This window comes from Stegastes partitus, unplaced genomic scaffold (genome assembly GCF_000690725.1).
Source record: "Stegastes partitus isolate 25-593 unplaced genomic scaffold, Stegastes_partitus-1.0.2 Scaffold12, whole genome shotgun sequence".
In the NCBI taxonomy this organism is placed as follows: Eukaryota; Metazoa; Chordata; class Actinopteri; family Pomacentridae; genus Stegastes; species Stegastes partitus.
Genome location: NW_007577743.1, coordinates 1,372,409 through 1,379,601, shown reverse-complemented (window position 1 = coordinate 1,379,601; position 7,193 = coordinate 1,372,409). Strand labels below are relative to the sequence as shown.

The following is a 7,193-nucleotide window of genomic DNA, read 5'->3' as shown; positions in this document are numbered from 1 at the left end:
CTATAATTTTTTGCTTGAGTTAATTTTATTCTCTCTTAAATCCATTAGTTTTGTTTGACTTTTGATAAGTTTTGGTTAAAAATTTTGACACAAATCTAATCCCATATGTGTTGCTCTTATCTTTCCTCACACTCTGCTGCTGCCTGCTGCAGAAACAAGCTGACATCTGTCTGTGTTGGTGGAGGAGAGACAAACATTCCTTTCTCCTACATTTCTCTTCACCTAATTTACAAATCTCTCTAACCCTTTCTTATTCTCATCTTTTGAAACTTTCTTTAACCACCTTATCATTGTTTTCAACCAGTACCGTCCCCAAAGAGGCAGATTTACACTCTGTCCATCGATCTACAACTTTCTGAGACATTTCAATGATTATTACACGTATTATTCAGAGAGGGTGAATGGCGCAGTGCCTGAGTGAAGGACCAAATCAAGAAGCTTCTACACGGAGTCTATTACCCTGTGCGCTTGATTGTTGAGGGTTTTCCCAGCCTATTCACTCGTTTTAATTCACCACCTCAAATAACACCCTAACTAAAATATCCCCTTTTATGCTATTACCATCCCCATGTACACAACTACTTGAGATCTGTGTTAGTGCAGGGATTCTCGAGTAGCCTGTACTGTCCGATACGCTGACACATGCACAGTAAAATATCAATCAAGTAGGAAACCACCCCACATCTGCATGAAAAATAACAAACGTATCCCCGTGTTCCTATGAAAAAACAAATCAAACTTGTCTTCATTAAGATTTTTATCTTCACAATTATGCCGGCATTCTATTTATTTATTAGTTTTAATTGTATTCATTTTTCTCTCTTTTTCTTATTTATTTATTTATGATGATGATTACTAAATGTTATTTATTTATCTATCTATTTAATAGATACTCGAGTCTTCACCTATTTTTATTTTATTTTTTTCACACTCAACCGCTCAACGGGAGTCTTCTATATATTCACCAGGCCAATCCCTGGAACTGTTTTCTCAACAGACCAATCCCCGTTTTTTTTCTGTCATCGGGCCGATCCCCGATATTTCTCAACAGGCTACTCCCCGTTATTTTCTACTCATCGGGCCGATCCCCGATATTTCTCAATTCTACTAACTAGGACACTTATAAGACTTTCCCTCACGTGAGACTATGTGTTCTAAACTTTACATGTGACCATTTCAGTAAAAATATCAAACAATTATTAATCATTCCCCAAAAGAAAATTACTATGCTTTTAGTGATCAGAGATTCATCTTATTCAGACAATTTCTTTTGGTATGTCCAATGTGCAGAAATTTCAAGTAGAAAAGAGGTTTTCTGCTCACCTTGTGTGTCTGAAAAAGACTCACCGCCAATCGACTCCGGCACTCCTCAATCGGACGTGGTCGCACCAAAATTGTTAGATCCGATTCTTTAGTTGGAAGCCCAAGAACAAGCCGGAGAAATCTTCCGTTTTCAGATGCAGAATTTATTTAGGTCACAGGTAAAGTTTTGCAGCGCTGGAATTCAGAGGGACAGAGAGGAATCTCATGTCCAGCTGAAGTGAGTGTTTTCGGTTCCAGATATCTTCTTGGGCTGGGCCTGCCCCGAACACAGATAAGATTTAATTGGCCAGTTACTAATGGCGTGGACAGGCATACTTCTACGCTCTGTCCACGTCCTTGACATTTTTGGTAAGCAACGTGTGTGGATGTTGTTGGTACGGCGTGTAGCTAAAGTAACAATCGTATCTAATAGAAAAGAGGAGTTTCCGCTATCTCCATGTGTGTGAACCGGTTCTCACCGGCCATATTATCTTCAAGGACATATGCTGTTCTCAGTAGGAAAATACGAAACAGAATCATAGGCTCAGTGCAAAATACAGATTCAGAATACATAATAGCTCGAAACATACTTAATTCTAACACACCCTATATAGTGCACTATGTAGGGCATAGGGAGTGATTTCGGACACAGCTTAGGTATGATATACAGTTAGCAAGTCAAGTGCTGCGAAGGAAGATAAGGAGACTTTACAAAAAAGTAACGGATATTTCTGTCCAGAAGGAGTGGAGCATGGACTTCATTTAAAGGTAAAGGTAAGACCACAATATCTTAAAAAAAAAAGAAGAAGAAAGAAACATGCGTTTTGTGGGCTACAGCTTGCATGTGTAAAGAATGCAGATATGAAACATAGCCCCTAAACTGCAGCCAATCAAATGGCAAATATGCGTCTGTGTAGAGTGCATATATCTGTAAATCAGATTCTGATGAAGTCAGTGCCTCATCAGCCACAAACCTCACTGCACGTCACTGCTCAGTGTACCACATCACAGTAGCACAACACACTTTAGCCTGATTACATGAAACACAACACAAACATTGTTAGCTTAATGCTGCTATGTTTAACTTTAACCAGGCTAGCATCGCTAATTTACATTAAAGATAATGTCTACTGGATGCTAACTCTCTTCACTGGTCAGTACACACAGAAATAAACTGCATGACCTTCTGGAGTTTACCGCACACATTATATCTGAGGCTAAGGTTGCAGTTAAAGTGCATTAAAACCAACAACAATAAGAAAATAAACATTTAATGACTGAACGGATCCTTTCAGTGTCTGGTTCAATCAGCCGAAGGTCCGAATTACGGTGAACTGAAAACTGGTTAAAACCAGCCAGCGGACAGAAAAACTTTGTGAAAAATGTGCTGCTACCCCCGGGTAAATATTGACAATCTAACAGTTAATTATATCAGAAGTAAATCCAAACGAGGAGGAGACCTGAGTTTACGGTGAATGAGACTCCAGGCTGCCTCTTCCCTACGACCTGTCAATCACTCCTGACCAGACTGTCAATCAAGCCAGCCACACCCCTTGGCCCTCAAAATTTTGACGATTTAAAAAAAATTCAGCATTGGTTTATTTTCAGATTGGCCACCTGATCTCTGGATTTGACCATGAAAACTAGCGGGAAAAAAATCCTGAGCTGGAGGAAAGCGGTGTTTCGTGATCTGTGATCACTCCGTTTACAATTGGGGTCTATAGGAGCCAGGACTTCTTGGAGCCAGCAACTAGCGGACGTAGTGATACTGCAGGTTTTTGACACTTCCGATTTGGCTTCATTTTTCAGGGCCGGTTGCTACATCCATCTTTTATACAGTCTGAGTCCACTGAAGGTATAATGTCACCCTCTGGCGGTGGGAGATCAGAAGTGTTTCCATTTGTCCTCTCAAGTGAATCAAAGTTAATCCTCTCAACCCCAAGCAGTTCCTGGGTGTTTCTTTGCTCCTCTCACAGTTATATGGAAACAACACAACCATGGATAGAAGTAGAAAGATCTATTTTTTTGCAATTATAAATGCATACATCAATAAAAATAAAAAAAAAGAGAAAACAATAAGGCTGATTTTCTTTCAGATTTTTATTTTTATTTTTTTTTAACCTGTTTTAGAATAAATTAGTAAACCTGAAATCAACATATGCGACATTTTGCCCAGTGTTCACAGGTACTGTCAATACTGGGGGGGAAAAATGGGGGCTTCACGTGCTGTATAAAAATGTACCTATTTACATTTTTGATTGTTATTTTTAATACTGGCCTTTTATCTGTTCTGTGTAAACACAGCCTGCAATTCAACTCAATTCAACTGAAATTTCTTTTAAATGTATGTCGCATGACAGTTGGCCACACGGTTGTGTTGCAGCGTGTAGAATTCTTCTTCTTATTATTGTTTTTTTTAAAGAATCATTTTTATGGCTATTTTTTCAAGAGATAGTTAGAATAAAGTGATTGTAATCAAATGTCATAATTTTAAGTTGACATTACAGATAAGTTGTTCAAACGCTGTTGAAAAGATAAACATATGATGATTTGGTCAGTTTTTATATTTTTGTTCTGATGGGGCTGCATGGTGGATCAGTGGTTAGCACCGTCGCCTCATAGCTAGAAGGTCGCTGTTTCGCGTGCCAGTGAGGACACCCAGGATCTTTGCATGAGTTTGCCCTGTTCTCCCCGTGCTTTTCTCCAGGTTCTCCAGCCTCCTCCCACAAGGTCCAAAAAGTGATTCTAAGTTGGTGTAGGTGTGAATGTGAGTGTGCTTGTTTGTCTCTATGTGTAGCCGTGTGATAGACTTGTAACCTGTCCAGAGTGTCCCCTGCCTTCACCCAAACCACGACCCCAGTGAGGATTAAGCGGTGTATAGATAATGGATGGATGGTTCTGATAGTTGGTGTAATTTTGGTAATTGTGCTCAGTTTTTACGACAGCTGTGTGACAGTGTGTATGTATATGCATGTCATTATCAAGCCAAGTTTTATTGTCATTTTGCTGTACAGGCAAGATGAGAGAGTGTTTCTCCAGGATCCAATAACTTCAAGCAACTTAAATACAGAAGTGTTTGTATATCTGGATTAGCAGTTCAGAATTCTGACAGCTTGTGGAATGAAGCTGTTGATCATTCTGGAGGTTCTTCCTTTAATGCTTCGGAAACGTTTGCCTGATGGCAGCAGTTCAAACAGTTTATGGAGAGGGTGTGAGGGGTCCCTGACAATGTTCAGTGCCCTGCTCCTGCAGCAGCTCTGGAAAAGTTCTTGGACAGAGGTGAGGGAAACTCCGATGACCTTCTCAGCTTCTCTAACTCAGTGGTTCTCAAAGTGGGGTCCTCGAACCCCTGGGGGTCCGTGAATCACAGCTTGGGGGTCCGTGAAATAATTATAATAAATTTCTATGAATTGTAAAATTACGCTGTGTTTTTAAAAATAGCATATATACGCATGAGGACCGTTTGCGCCAATGAAACCATCATATTGTACCCATTACTCCCACCCTAGCTGGCTTTTGGCCAATCAAAATTGATATGATTGTGACACATCACATCAATCTGTCATGTAGCACTCATTGCTCTGGTCACATCTGTTCCCGCTGCTACTTAGCTTTGCTTAGTAGCTGGCAGATATGGAGCCATTATTAAATCAGTTCACATCCTCAAGTGATGCTAAGCCCAAGCTAGCTAAATTAAGAAAATATGACAACTGGTATATAGAGTTTGGTTTTATTGAGTGTTAGGATCATATATTTTATATTCATGTTTTGATAATCTCTTATTATATTAATCTCACATTATTTCATATTTTGATAATTGCATGCAGCATGAGAAAGCGTAAGTGGAGACAGGATTTGGTGATTTGTGTATTTCTCTGTCACAAGCAGGTATCTGCAGGAGGGAGAAACTGAGGGTGCAGAGTGGGAAGTCTCTGCACCTACAAGATGGTGAAAGAAGACTCGAGGACACAGAGGGGCCAATCAGCTAGCTGCAACACATTCTGTAAACATTCTCATGTAATAGTATAAGTACACTGGATCAGGGAGAGGCAGTCAGTCAGACTTTGTGCCCTGACATTAACTTTGTTGGTGCTAAGGTAAGAAGTTTGATCCAGAGCTCTGTATGCTTATTCAACTATCTGATAAATAAATACATTGAGTGAGACCTCAATATCTTCTGCTATTGCTTCATTAAACGAATGCGCAGGAGCTATCTCACACATAGTGTAATTTCTGGTAGATTGAGATTCAGCGGCAACATGAGAACAGTGACGGGAGGCCAAAATGTGTCATGTGTCTTCAAGTGCTAGTGAACGAAGCTATGAAGCCAGCCAAGCGAAAGCAACATCAGATCACAAAGCACCCGGAACACAAGGACAAAGCTAAAGATTTTTTTCAGCGAAAGAGGGAAGAATACATCTGCCAGAAAACACAGATGGTGAACCTGGCCACAACTTCAGAGAAAGCGCAGAAAGCTTCTTATTTAGGCTAGAAGGATTGCTAAAGCTAAGAAGCCACACACAATTGCAGAAGATCTCGTACTTCCAGCGGCGGTTGAAATGTGTGAAATTATGAAAGAGGCGGCTAATAAACTGAAAGCTATTCCTCTCTCAAATGACACTGTGAGCAGAAGAATTGAAGACCTTTCCCCAAAGGTTCTGGTCACGCACTGTATGCTGCATAGACAGGCACTCTCATCCAAAGGTATGCAACCAGACCTTCACTCTGTTTTGAACACAGTTAATTTTGTGAAGTCAAGGGCACTGCAGTCACATTTTTTTGGACAACTTTGTTGAGAGATGGAAGCTGGGCATGACGCACTGCTGTATCACTCTGAAGTGTGATGGCAGTCTTGCGGTAAGGTTTTGCAGCGGGTGTTTGAGCTGTGCGGCGAGATGGCGGAGTTTATGAGAGAGAACAAACCTGACATTGCAGAGTTTTTTTTCCCGATCCGGAGAGTGTTGCCAAATTGGCATATCTTGCCGATGTATTCAACTTGCTCAGCTGCCTGAACCTCTCTATTCAAGGAGGCTATGCATCTATTCTGGAAGTCAGCGACAAAATCACCGGTTTTATGAAGAAAACAGAGCTATGGAGAAGAAGGCTACAAGATGGAGAAACAGACGTGTTCCCCCAGCTGACTGCATTTCTCCGCTCAAACAACCTTTCTGTGGCTATCGTGAGTGAGGGAGCAAACTCTCACCTCGCAGCACTGAGCGAGCACTTCAGCTCGTTCTTCTCTGATGTAAACAGTGATGCTTGGGACTGGGTGCGCGATCCCTTTGCCGCAGCTGCAACAAGTGGTCTTTCTGGCAGGGCAGAAGAGGAGCCAGTAGACTTATCTTGTGATAGGACATTGAAAGCCCGATTCCAGCAGGTGCCTTGTGCAGATTTTTGGCCCTCCCTCTCACGCGAGTATCCTGAACTCACTGCTGAGGCCATGCGAATTTTGCTCCCCTTTCCTACAACTTACCTCTGTGAATCATCATTCTCCACTTTGACTGCCCCACAGGGCTCGCTTGCATGTGAAAAACAACTTTTTTTTTTTTCCAGAGCTTTCTGCAAATTATTTGATTGAGAAGCAATCACAAGTTTATGTTGACGTTTATGTTGAAGTACTAAATAAAAGTCAGAAATAGATTGGTAATTTTAAATGTATGGATTTGTTAAAAAGGGATATGTCAGTCCTGCTACTGTTAATTTTTTTGAAAACTTTTAAGATCAATTCCTTGAAAAGTGTAAATGCTGTCATGTTGAGTCCACAAGGAAGAAAATGACCCTCTGTTTGAAAGTATACAAGTGGTATTTATAAGTGTTTTTCTTTTTATCACTGTGGAATAGCTCTGAAGTTCTTAGGTTAAGTTTTACAATACAGATAGTTCCAAGGGCAT

The 7,193-nt window shown here is 40.7% G+C and overlaps 2 long non-coding RNA genes across 2 annotated transcripts in view; both read right to left on the bottom strand.

Annotated features, from left to right (window-relative positions):
• The window catches only part of LOC103361922 (uncharacterized), a 4,949-nt gene extending 4,599 nt beyond the window's left edge, over positions 1–350 (bottom strand). Inside the window, exon 1 of the long non-coding RNA XR_520433.1 lies at positions 108–350. This is a non-coding gene — a long non-coding RNA (uncharacterized LOC103361922). The remainder of the gene's footprint in view (positions 1–107) is intronic.
• Positions 351–881: 531 nt separating this feature from the next.
• Positions 882–1,324, bottom strand: LOC103361928 (uncharacterized). The gene is made up of 2 exons (XR_520434.1): positions 1,074–1,324; positions 882–989 (listed from the first exon to the last, which is right to left on the bottom strand). It is a non-coding gene; the product is annotated as an uncharacterized LOC103361928 (long non-coding RNA).
• Positions 1,325–7,193: the final 5,869 nt, after the last annotated feature.